Source organism: Camarhynchus parvulus, chromosome 3, assembly GCF_901933205.1.
Source record: "Camarhynchus parvulus chromosome 3, STF_HiC, whole genome shotgun sequence".
NCBI classification, from domain to species: Eukaryota; Metazoa; Chordata; class Aves; order Passeriformes; family Thraupidae; genus Camarhynchus; species Camarhynchus parvulus.
Window position 1 is genome coordinate 37901722 of NC_044573.1, and position 14220 is coordinate 37915941.

A 14220-nucleotide genomic window follows, 5' to 3' on the forward strand; every position below is an offset into this window, starting at 1 on the left:
AAAATATTTTACTAAAGATTCCTTCTGTGCATTCTGTTTCAAGTCCTGGGCTATATGTTCCCCTTTTTTCTGAGGCAGACGTCAATAGAAACTGCATATAAAGAACTAGGACAGTATATTGGCCTCCAAGGAGTCTGGATGCCCCAGGCAACCTGGAAATCATCCATCCTTCCTTGTTTTCAGTCTCTCACACAGCAGAGATACTAAATGTTACACAGATTTTAATATGCCGGTTCACACAAGTCTCTAAAGAATATGGATATAATTGGCAATTGCCTAAGAAAAGAACCGAAACTAAAATACACCCAGACTCATAAAAAAACATGACGGAAAACTTCAAATATTTGTTTTACTTTCTAAACCTGCTCCTCGAGCAGAATTGTGCTAGATGCCAGACAGCATGAGACAACGACCAAAAATTCTTTGTTTTAGGATTAAGTTTCATAAAAGGATTGCCCTTCACTTGCATCTCACTGAAGGATAAGGTGGACCCACAAGCAAGAGAGGTCTCTCCTCATTACTACACCGCCTGTGACCTGATCTAGCAAGCTGAGTGATTCATTTAATGCCTCTTTACTTGGCTAAGTGCCACACAGAAATACCTTAGCTCGTGTTTGAAGGACATGGTTTCTATACCAGACACTTCGTCAGACAGAATGAGCACACTGGGTCATAGCAAAGGGTCAGTTAGGCCACTGGCCTCTTTCAGGTAGTGGTCAGCAGCGTAAGCCCAGGAAAGATCAGAGGCACATAAGTATTTCAGGTCCAGAATAAACTCTCATTCACCAGTGATCTGAGGGTCAGGACTTGAAAGCCAGTGTGGCGTCTTTACCTTCCACAGTTCTCTGTAATCTTTTATCCCAGGAGTTCGTGCAGCTGTTTTTCAAGTTAGCACAAAGCTGAGAACCCAGGGACATTGTGGCATGCAGAGCACTGTGCTAATTATCCTTTCTTCACATAGAAATAAAAGTAAAATATCCTTTGACCATATGCATAGGGAGACCTAACATAGGAGGCAGTTGGATATGAAATTCCTGAAACGACTGTTATCGTACACACTGTTCTAAAGTAAATATTTCTATGTGTCATTACAAAAGACAAAAGGACAGGGAGGGCTGAGAACTCTTCTCCACAGGAGGAAAACATGATCACATGTTTTCTTTAAAGGTGGGTTTGTCTGTTTTGTTTGTAGAGTCAGAACCGTGGCTGCAAACACATTTCATCATTTCTACAGTTCAAAGCTGGAGTACAACAACATCAAATTAAAACCAAAGAAATTAAAAATAGTTTCATTTAAACCTAATTATATCATTAAATACCATTTTTGTATTACACAAAAGGTTAATATCATAGCAACTTATTTAAAGAATTTCTGCAAGCCTCATCAGGAAAGTTAATAATTTAGATACCATATGAAGTACAAGAAAAATCCCTGTGATACATTTGTCTGTATAAAGTAGTAGTTTTCAAGGTTATTATTTTCATATGTCTTAATAGAGGCGAGTGCTGGTAACTGGAAAACTAAATATACTTTGAGATTTATGAATTCAGTAATTGCATTTTGGGTGCTAATTAAAAGTAAAGCCAAGAAGAATATTTCAGAAGGGGATAAAAAAGGTGTCTTCTGAATACACAAGTATGTGTAATATATAGTACACATATAGTACCACTATTGAGAGTTTCTATGCCTGCTGTCTGAGGAGATGTACGTGCACACCTCCTACATGCAATGGATCTTTTCATGACTGAATATGCTGCCATTCCCCTGTCTGGTGGGGCCACAGAACACAAATCAATTCAGTACATAATGCAATATTCTAGACATGGCAAAGAAGAAATGAAGAGCCAGAAAAGCTAAAGTGGATTCTTGATTTTGATTCATGTAAAGCGCAACAAAGTTAAAATCCAAAGGTTACTACTTGAAACATTTAGAAGGGTTTTGGAAGCCAGTTCTAGATTCCAGATTTGTGCAGAAAGAGACTAGAAAAGTCAGGAAACAGAATGAAGGCACTCACAAAGAGAGAAGGTAAAAAGTCTGCTAGTAAGGGAAAACAAATGAAGAAGAAACTCAAGGAAAATTGTAATAGGACCTAGGAAACTTAAATTGCATTCTCCAGACAGATGAGATTCATGTATATTAATAACCTCTGAGTGGAAGGAGAACTATTAGGGTAGTGGTTTGGGTAAGTTTTCTCTGCTAACAACCAGTGGTATCTACTTACCACCATGCTGTATGTTCAAATTGTACCTGAGCCTCCAATTTTCTGCCAAAGGGAGTGCAATGTTGTCTCAAATGTTCACCAAAAGGATGAGGAAAAAGCCTGTAAGACCTGTAAGGTAAGAATCATATTAATATAGAATCTTATTTAGGAGAGCATACTAATTTATGCCTCTTTCACAATCATTAGCTACATTGTGGTGACAAACTGTTTGCCTTTTCATCTGCTTTCCCTTTTTTTTTCCTTGTTGCTGGCTGTAATCACCTCCAGGCAAATAGAGCTATTATAGCAGACTTTTCATCTTTACTAGTATTATGTTTATATTTTAAAGAAATTATTTTGAACTAGGAGCAGTAATGGATGAAAGAGCAAAGTTGAATACAGGGGGAAAATAGCTCCACAGTAGAGAAAGAAAGCAAAATGGGAGGGTAAAGATGACCTTATTTGCTCAAAAAGCATTATGGGTTTTTTTCATCCCTTCTTAGCCACAGATTCAAAAAATTAATGTTTTTAATTTTCTTTTCTCATTTCAGGAAATATCTTGCTTTAAAAAAAAACAAAAACAGATTTAAAAAAAACATAAAAAAATAAAGAACTACAAAAACCACAAACCCCCACAATCTTTTTTTCATTATCCGAATGAAAAAATAGAATATTATCTATTTCTTCTTTTTGAGAGACTAGTTCTTACACATAGTGAAAAATTACCTTTCAACAAAATAACTTCACAAACAAGAATGTAAAGGTTACAAAATATCGAGGAAAAACACAACTCACACAAAAAAATGTTGCAGTAGAGGATGTTGCTGGAAATTGACATTCTAATTCCTTTTGATCTTTGCCACTTCTTAAAAACACATACTAAATTCTCCTCCAGTTTTAAAACTGTGTAGTCATTCTGAAGATAGCAAGGCCATCCGGGCAGAGGGACATTATCTGACATAAAACTAAAGTCAATGTCACTCTTTATATAAGTTTGGAAAGCTGAATCCGAGCTTGCTTGCATATGAAGTTCCAGAAAAAGTGACCTTTTCTTTATTAGCTTATGACATAGACTGAGGAGTGTAATTGTTGCCTTCTATTGGTTATGAGGGTGGGAAAAACCAGCCATGAAATGCAACCTACTTGAAATAAATAGAACATGGAAAACATGTTGTAATCACAACCTCATCTATCTAGTATATATACACATGAAAACATGAACCAAAGAACATAGAGAGTCCATTCACCAAAAACAGGACAACACAATATGGAACAAAATTGAAGTTCAACTTGTTTTTCCCTTTGTACAGAAGGAAACTATGCTTAAGTACATAGGCATTTATTGCAAAAGACATCATTAACAGAAATTGGAATTTACCTAGTGCTACTCATCCCAATCAGACTCAACTTAGACCTCTTAAAAACATAATTAAAATAAAGTTTTCCCTATCACAACATTATAATGGTATTTTCACATTGCAGCACTCAGAGCACGGCTTCAGTCCTTACTGGCAAGAGTACATGTTGACATTTCTTAGAAACATAGTTTTAATCTTAAAGATAATAAAAATTGCATTAAAAAAAATCCTGCAAGTTCTCCTACAAGCAGCAAAGAGGCCTGAGTTAGAGCATTGTTAATTAGAGTTAGGAGACATTGCAAATTCCTCACGGACCAGCGCAGTGCTGAGGCTATGATAATATTTATTGGCAATGGCCAAGTATTGTCTATTGTCCAACTTCTCTCTGCTGTTTATTTATTTGATTAACAAAAACAATTTGCTTGGTAGAAATACCTGACCTGTTGAGAATGTTTCCCTGCAGCAAGTACTTTCAGACACAAAAAGACCTTGTAATTAAAAGTGTCCTAATGAAGCTATAAGTTTAATAAGTTTATATTTTTTTTATTTTAGCAGAACATTCATAATTAGACTGTACCTCTTTTTCACTAGCATTTTCAACTGCAACAACTATAAGAGCAGATTCCCCCAGGCAGCAAAGTCAGTTCCTAGTTTATGAAAACGGGGATTTTCAGAAGGATTTTTCTTTAGTGACTCTGTCTGAAAGAGTAAAATCATATATCTTATCCCATCTCAACATTTTAAGACTCTTTCATTTGATTACCATGAGGACTGATGGGTAGAGAAGAAATTGCCAGAAAATTGCATCTTGTGGTGTTTTGCAGAAGGAAGGTATGCATCATGAATCTTGCACTCAGCCCAATGGAAACCAGTCCTTGGCAGGGATGTTCTGTGCTTTGCTATGAGCTACAGCACAGAATCTGGCACACAAGAACAAGCCCCAGCCTCTGTTAACAGCCGGCATGTGGTGTCCCAGGGCAGAGGTATGCAACACAAGTGTCCAGGAGCACGGGATGGTCTATGGAGTCACCACCCAGGTACCTTCCCCTCTCCCTTGGCTTTTTGAAGAATTCCTTAAATGGTTCCACTGTGTTTGGGGTGTTTTTTCTATGTTGCCATCATCTAGGTTTTTGTTCTGTTAAGCATTAGAGTGTGATCCATGATGCTCTCTCGGGGACTATAAAAAAAAACCAAATATCTCTTCCCTCAAGTAGCAGGGCAGTCAGAACTTCTGACCCTTCTAGTGGGGTTATCAGCAAAAGGAACATCAAGGTTGCTTTATGGTTTGAGTTCATTCCCAATGTGATGACAATACATTTAAAGAGAAACCTGAAAACAGCCCAGAGGAAAAAAAAAGATTGAGCTGTGATCCCACCAAGATACAGATGCTTGATTTTAGACATATGGACAATAGGGTGAGAAGTAGGGAGAAAACCACTGAAAACTAAGGATGCAACAAAAACCTGAAAGAGCTTTTCTAAAGGTGACTCATTTAATAATCTATATTATTTTTTTGTACACAATTGTTGCTGTCAGTTTATTTCCCCAGGATTATTGTGGATTTGCAGTTAAAAACCACCCGCCATTGTAGGTGTCCCACAACTCAGCCTGAATAAAAAGGTGCTGTGAAATACTATAAGTGAGGCATCATGTTTTTTACACTGTAAACGACCTGTTTTAGACTAAACAAGGGATGAACAGTAAGCTTCAATGAAATGCAGCAATTTCTTTTCCCCTCTGGCTGCTCACGCCATAGAGCATGATGACAGAGAAAATGACAAGTGAGTCACTAAAACAACATTATTGGAATTGACAGAGATTGAGACAGTCATATTTGTCTCTAAAAGATGCAGTCTATGTTTATCTGACTGGGCTGGAGTTCACGAGTTTAGGTACCTGCGGGCTCACATCTGGTTATGTTCTAATCTAAATTCCAATGAGGTTATTGATTCTGTTTGTACAAGAACATGGGTGAAGCTGGGTGGGCTTTACTAAGTAAATTTTTATCTGAACCATGTTAGTGGCTGTTTATCCCACGTATGATGCTGCATGCAGTCTCTATGGAATATGGCTATGCCCATTAAAGATATTGCTGGCTCTCTGGAGATTAAATGTTCTACAGTACTAACTCCAGAGATTTATAACTCTTGACAATTTTATGGCTCACCTTAAATAGTTGCCCTCTGTAAAAAAAACAGTCTGTACTTAGAACACTATGTAATGGTAAGAGCTTCTTTTCAGAGTTTTTATAGAGCACTGGGTATCAGCTAACAATTCACTCTGAGACAAATATCAGACCCACCAAGGAGGAGGAAAAAAAACCCAACAAGTGGCAATCTTACAATAACCTGTGCATATTCCTCTTCTGTCCCACTGCATAACAGCAGATCAACAGTGTAATTCCAAACAACATTGAAAATTCATCTTAATATTTGTATGCTTTTCTGTAATCATTCCCTTCTTCATGAGGGTGAAAGTCCTGTTAAAATGGAACTCAGTAAGCTACTAACAAATGGAAATCTCAACAGGTAAAAGTGATTAAAACAATGTAAGACTGAGTAGAGCCAGTGCTGATGGAGGCCAATGTGTAGACACTTTTCTTGAGGAAGTATTATGGCAGAAAGCTACATGATGAGGAGTGAAGGAGCAATGTACATTTTCACACCCTCCAATTTTTTAACATAGAAGTTTTGCATCTGTGTAGCTGATTTGTGTTTCAGAAGATCCTTCTCCCAAGGACTGATATTTGTACTAGCACTCTCACAACACATATAGAAACCCAGGGACCACACAAAGCTAAAAGGGGGCAAGGTCTGAACCAAGGTGATCATGAAGACCTACAGTCTGGATTGTTTTCTCTATTTGACCACTTACAGCACAGAAAATGAAGATGAAAGACAATGTCAATGCACACAGGTTAGAGTGGTTAGGGCAAAACAACAGAAGTTTTAAACTGAATTAATACACTGGAATTTATGTAAGATTCCTTTCAGGCTTTTCTGAAAGAATTGTGTTGGCAGGTTCTATGTAAAAGCCCATTATCAAGGAACTACTTTATTAAGTAGCTCCTTCACAAATCTTTAAAAATCTAGCTTGAATTGCAACCTGGCACAATGCAAATTGCTAAAAAGGCAGCTCAACAATTCATTCACATCCAAGTGCAGGGGTATAAGATAAAACTTGTAACCCTTAACCAAGGCTGGACTTAGGCTCCTGATAAAGCAGAAAGATGACAGAAGACAAATTCAGTATCAGAGAGCAGGTTTGCATGTATTCCTATGGTTTCATTTCCCTATGGACAATATTTGCAGAGAATAAAGGTTATAATAAAGCAATTGCAGTAAATTACTGTGAAACAAAGCGGAGAAAGGACTTGGCACCAAGCTCAGTTCCAGCTGAGTTGGAAAACAGCTCACAGAATGGTATAGTAAGTTAGCTTTGACATTGCTCTCTTGGAGTAGAAGTGCTGTAATATATGTTATTATCCATTGATATTAATGAGTTCAAGAACATTTAAAAACTGTGTATTGTGCATAAGCATCATACTTTTAACCTGGAATTCTTATGGGACAACCATAAATCCATTCTTTGATGAAAGACAAGGGTTTTACAGAAGTTTTCTGGGTTTCATTTCTATGTAACTTCTCATCAGGTAAAGCACAATGAATACATCAAGGTTTTATTATTACACTCTTTATGGACTTGTTAGGATGCATAGAGTGCATCCTGAGGGCAAGACTGCTGACATCTCTTCCATCTCTACAGATGGTAGCAGCTGTCTCTGGGAGCAAACAGCAGAATTTGAAATCAAATACTGCAAAGCAGGCCAATAAAAAGGTTGATGTATGGAGATATTTCAGGGTTGAGGTTTGTTTGTTTGCTTTTTAATTACTTGATATTACCAATGTTTTGTTCTGATCACTTGAAATTCCAAGCCCCTTAAAAAAAGTCAGTGAACCAATCTACAAGTGTCAGATCAGACATGGCAACTTTGCACTTCAGCTATTTCCCACAAGCAAAGCTTTTCTGGCAACCCAGCATTTTTAATGAAACACTGCCACATGCCACAGGAAGAATGCAGCTTTCTCAAAACTGACAGGTTACTAAAGAAACTGTGTCTTTAACTTAATAAGTCAAATAACCTGAAGTCTTAGGAACATCTTAAGTTTTACTGAGGCTTTGTGGGAGTCTAGAGCCAATAGGACTAGGTCTATTTCCCCTCTGCAGAATAAAATTCTTGTATAACCCACCTCCCACTTTGCACTTTGATGACAGAAAACCAGGCAAGTAGAAGCACATCCAGGTCCTGGAGCATTCAGTGGAAGTATTAGAGCATATTAGCTGCTGGAAGATTGTTGTTTGTATAGCTGAGAATTGCCATCATATTTTGAAAGAGCTTCCTTTCTGTTGCAAGGAGACGGGGAAAGGATCACTTACAAAATAAATACATCTCCAAATCAAACAATTTGTCATTTTCCTCAGAACTTCTTAGGAAAAGAAAGTATTTCCATTTAACTTTACAGAATTCTTCAGAAGACACAAGGCGATTACCAGACTGACCCCTTCTTGAAAATTAAGGACTTTATGGATCCCAAAAGTTTTTCTTTGATCATCCATTTATTTTCTGAGAGGTTGCCTAGGGGCTATTGAAGCAGCCTCAAAGGTAAACCAGTTTTGTAATGCAAGACAAATGAGTTGTTTTTGCTAGTACCTTTGCTCATCCTGCACACAGGTGACCATGGAGATGCAAAGGTCTTGCCTCCTGTGTAGGAAGCTGCACTGACTCTCCATGGTAGGAGGCAGTTCCCATCAGAAATATGCAAGCAGCACTCACACATTTATGGAAGGACCAGAGACAAGGTTTCTTTCCTGTCTAAGTAAAAACACTCCCACATCTGCTTTTTGAGCAGCCTCATCATAGACTCCTCCTTACTTGGGGGAGACTATATTATAGTTTAACCTTTGTTCCAGGGAGTATTTTAGGGGCATAGTTTTGCCAGTAGACAAGGAGAGGAAACCGAGAAAGTCAGCAAAGAGCATGGCATGCAAAGAGTTCAGTCACTCAAGGCAAATTCCGCAGGGATATAAGGTTAACACACAAAATTAAAAATTAACCATCGGTGAATTAAGGCCACGGCATTTCTTGGGCTTTAGGGTTTAACGGGCACTTGTTTCTCTTTTCTAATCAACTTTCTTGTGGTTTCATGAAGAAAAACAGTAATGAAACTGCAAATAAATACACACCCATATACATTTAAAAGATGCACTAGGATGCAGTAGGCATGAAGCATTCACTAAAATCATATAGACGTAAAAGTGCACAGTAAAGAACAGTTCAAAGCACCATGGAAAATCCTAACCAAAGTAAACTGAGGAGAGACTTTTTAGGCTATTTCCTATTTGCCAGCAAAGAAAAATAGCAGCTCCAAGTGACAAAGCAGGTGAAAAGCATGCAGAGCTCTTCAGAATGGCCTATTATCACCTCAGCAACCCTCAGGCACACATAATTGATAAGCAAAAGGGAAAAAACAACACTTGATGCACAGGGCAAAAACAATAAAAAAATAAATTTACAAGTCGTGGCATATAAAATCTGCAGGCACTTTGACTTACTGATTAAGGTAGGAAAATAAGATGTGACGGAAACAGAAAAAAATCTGGTTCATCCTAAGGAAGAAGAGGAGGTCTTTAACAAGATCTGTAAACCAGGTGGCTCAAGGTGCTCCCCTGAGGTGATGCAGAAAGCCTTCAAGATGACATCTATTTGAAAAAAAGACAATAAAATGCAACTATTTGGGCCAGCCCCTGTTTTGGGCAGGCTGAGAAAAAGTTGTCTGCAGTGAAGAGGCAAATATGTTTTAGCAATGGAGATAATGCCCGAAGACTTGACAGGAACTTCCCAAGAGATACCAAGAACCTAAAGAAAAAACATGAATTTACTGCTCTTCTAAGTAGTAGTGGACTTTCTCCACAAGCACTTTGGAAGCCCTTCTTTGCAGAAAGCAGCACAGACAATACCAAGTGGTTCAGTTGTGAGATACTTCATGAAGTATCATAATGCAATGTGTCACTTTTTACATTTGCCTCTTCCTGCTACTCTATCTGGAACAAACCATGCATCAAAACCACCACATTAACTTTTGAATTTATGTAAGATGTTTTTGCAAGAAGGTGCCATGTGCTTGGCCCATGTAGCAAAATAAAGGATGATGACAAATATTCAGTAGATAGGTTGGATGAAGAGCTTATACTTTGCAAGTTTTTGACCATCAAAATCCTAGGTTTATATCCTTGAACCAAGATGGCCAAATAGGACACAAATCCAACTCATGCCCTGCTGAAATTTTCAGCCTGCTGAATGGATATGAACCATCACCAATCACATCCTGTGGTAATGTGCTGGACTAAGAAACAGAATGGCACATGAGCTAACATCCCCAATGTTTAGCCATTCCTGTTCCTGGTAGATTTTTAGCCATGTAGTGTAATCACACTGAATTATGATTAAATCTACCTCTAACACGAACCAGAATTCAAATTAAACAGTTGTTCAGTCTTGAAACTATGCTCAGTTCCAAGCAGCAAGATAAGGAATAGGTCTCCTTGGGTAGATGGCATACATCAGGTATCTTATCCTTCAGACATTCAGCTCATTTTTCCACAATGCGATCCAAGAAAGGTATTATATTTCATGGGCTCATCTAGCTGATTGGCAGATTTTTGGAAGATGTTCCACTGTGCCCTTAACCACAGTAGAGATAACAAGCAAGGAAGAATGCTTTGTTACCCTAGACAGCCTCACTATAGTTTGAAATTTTTTACTAGATTTGAGAAACAGAAAAAAGTCAGAATGCCTTCAAAGTAAATTTTCAGACATAGTATACCCAGAATATGCAAACAAACAAATAAAATCCACTTATTGAAAAGATTCCAGACTAAGACAAGGAATTCAACTTAATATTACACGTGACCAAAACCCAGAATTACTGTCCCCAGTGTCTTTCCTGTATTTCCCCTTTGTTTCATCTATGGTCAGAATGTTTCATTTGCAACCCTGAACTAATGTAAGGTTAAACTAAAAAATTAAAATGTATGTACTCATTATGCTCATACTCTCTTCCCAGCTGGATTGCATTTCACATGAGGTGCTTGATGTGGGTGTCCTATAATAAATTCCACCTGAAAGAACTTCAAAGCACTTGTAGTCTGGTTGAATGTAGAAAAAAATATTAGAAAAGAGTATGCCAGGAGCTCTCTTAAGCCCCTTAACAAAATTATGATAGTCATTTGCAGTCATCTCTGGTTTTAAAAAACTGGCTCATGATTATCCCTGGCAGAAAAATTAACATGCAAACATTTGCACTTCATATATACTGGCAAATATAACCAAATACCTTGAAATAGGCCAATAATTAATCAGTGAGATGAATGCTGAAAACAATTCTCGAGGGTTTGGGAGTTATGTCTTAAAACTAAATTTAGTACAGAAAACAATGTACCAGCTGTGACAACGTGCCCACTGCCTGCACAGATGATTTGGCCAACACAGGAGGACTATGTGCACCTGTGGCCACACTCAGGACAAAGCCAAAATCTTGATGAAGAAAAACCTAAGCAGAGCAGACTAACCTACAAGTTGAGCAAGCTAACAGAATTTTCATAGCACAGAACAAATCCCAAAATTAACAGAAATTTTAGTGGCTTACATTTATTGAGAAGAAGTGGGTGATTAATTCATCTGACAAAAAATATTTACGTGAACTACAACACTTTATTGAATGGCTACCTACAGTACTTACTCTGCTTATTGCTCCCATGTATTTAGCAACCAGTTAAAAATACAGCTAAGGACCAAAACAGAGCTATATCCTACTTTCCTATGTTTTCAGTTCTTGTTTAATACGCCAATTTATCTTTCTAATCCATTGCTTGGTCTAAATTTCCTTACAATTTAGAAAAATCACTGACACATGGGGTATGGAAATAATAATGGAATGCTCTGAGGCAAACAGGGATTAATTGTAATTGTCAATTTTTCTGAGCACACTTAAAGTAGCAGCCACATGCTGCCTTATTCCATGAATCCAGGAGATTGTTTGAGCAGGCAGTGTTATATTACTCTGGGGTGGGAATGAAATCATGTGGGAGCAGAAAGCACAGCTCATGGAGAAAAATTACCATTTTATATTTATTACTTTGACTGGTTTAAGTGCCACAGGAATAGACTCTCTAATGCATTTGAGTGCAATTCCCCAACAATTTTACTCTGTTGCTTTGTAAACTATTTTTAGGGTAAGTCTCGGAAGACTTTTAACAGCACAAGCCATCTGAATTTAAAAGGTTATTTTGGTGGTTTATCAAAAGGATATAAATAATATTATATATCTTTCCAGATTAGATTGATTCTTCAAATTCAGGTAGGAGAACAGAATTTCAGAAGAAAAATTCCTGTTTTGAATTTGCACATCTTTTTTTTCCATAAGCTCAAATATGCTTCTTCATATGCTTTTCATAATTTTGGATTTCCATTGGTAACTCTACAGTGTGGATTCTTCATGCTTTTAAAACAAGATATTATTATAAGAAAACTACAGGCTTGAACATACATAACTGCATAATTGTACTGTTCACAAGCTAATAGCAAAAGAGCATAAGGACATTCTGGTTTAGAGGATCAAAGTTAAGAAAAAAGCAGAGTGGCAAAAGTTCACATCTCTAAAAGGATATTTAATCAAAACTCCAATTTTTTCATTAAACAGTAGGGTAATTATAGGTTCTTGACTTCCCTACCTTGTGTCTTCACACAGCCATAGATATTAGCCATAACCATTTGTTGGCATCCTCTTCTCCATCATTCTGAAAACCTAAAATCTGAGCGTTCAGCATAAAAATGTACCTTTCAGCTGCTAGCAACCTACTACAGATGGATTTTTGTGTTGACCTTCCAGCACAGGATAATTAATACCTTGAGAAAGTACATGCATTTTCACAGTGTGTGTAGTAATGGCTACACAATGAATAAACCACAGGATAAGGCTGAAAACTCTTTACTGATTTATGACATAATAATAGCCCAGAGGTGCTTCCTGTTTATTTTAATAGTCTTTTCTATCTTAGTCACTGAATCTTGGGCTGCACACATTCCAGGGCAGAGTCGGAGCATGCTCTGAGTCTGACACCTCTGAACAAGGCCTCTTTTCCTAGCTACCACTTCAGCAGACACCAGCAAGGAGCTTCCAACTCACCCAGCTGCCTGCCAAAACCACTGCTGTGCTGCAATTTGTGAAATACTTATAGTGCCTCTTAAAGGACAAAACAGGCTTTCATAACAACTCAAAATCATTTCTGTGGGGAGCTTGCACACTCTCCCCTGGGACTGCCCAGGGCATCCTTAGTCTGCCCTGTAATGCTGCAGGAAGCACAGGTGTGGGAGGAGCCAATACCTTTGTTTGGGCATTGTACTATTATACCAGCATCAGGAGAGAAAGTGAGAAAGGCAGTGACATCTAGCTGTCATCATCCTGGAAAATTCTAACCCACCACAGTGATTCTAATCCAGAGTGCTATATTAGTCCATGCCATTTCATCACAAACTGCCAGTTTCAAGCTCTGTTTCCTTTCTGAAAGCTGGGTGCAACAAGCAGCCAGCTCACTGTGCTCATCAGATGAGTACAGCTATGCCAAATTGTCAAGGTCATTGAGCCTTGCAGCATCTGATGGGAACTGCATGATCACAGCCAGATTGTAGAGTCCTTGAGACTGCAGTTGCCATCCATATGAAAAGACTTTGTGATGGCTCTTCCCTCACCTACCCCTTGGATAAATCTGTGAATTGATACAAGGATTAGAAAAAGGTAAGCAATTTCTCCTCCAGTAACACACACGTTACTCACACATACACTTGAATAATGGTGCTGGAACTGCTGTATAGCAGGTATTTGGAAGAGAATCACACTGAACATAGCAGTGTAGACCTAATGACTTGAGTGAATTACACCGTTTTAAGATAACTGTAGATGTAATACACCAAATAATACAACAAAACCAGCAAACATATTATTCTATTATTATTTTTGTTATTGCAGTCAAAGCTACCCCTGTTTTGTGAGAGATATGAACTTCTTTTTTCCAAATTTTGCATATAAAGATACATGTAAACTATCCTGGAATGGAATTAAACTGTGTGTTAAATGCTCTCCAAAGAACATTGCACAGATCACTCGACAATCTGCCTCAGTGTTTTATAGCTGACCAAATCCTCCTCTCACTGCTTTTATTCACTGTCCAATTTTCTGTAACCGGATTACTCCTCAAGGAATGGAGAGGAGGTCTTCAACTATCATGTCAAGAAAGTATAGTGTCTTCACTGGCATCTTCAAAGCTGCAAGGATTTAGCAACATTAGGAAATAAAAGGATCTTCTAGATCTTGTCCTTCATTCCAGTGAGAGTTATAGTTATACAGAAACAATTCCAGCACTTGCAACAACATTGATTTTTTTTCTTTAAGTGACATGATATATAGCTGACCACAAGGGAGAGGCATAGCAAATAACTGAAAACAAATTCAAGAAAACACCACTGTTTGTCATGAACCAAACTAAAAGGTTAAGTAGTACCCATCAAAGCAGTAATGTCAACATACACGCTTTTCCTTGCCCCC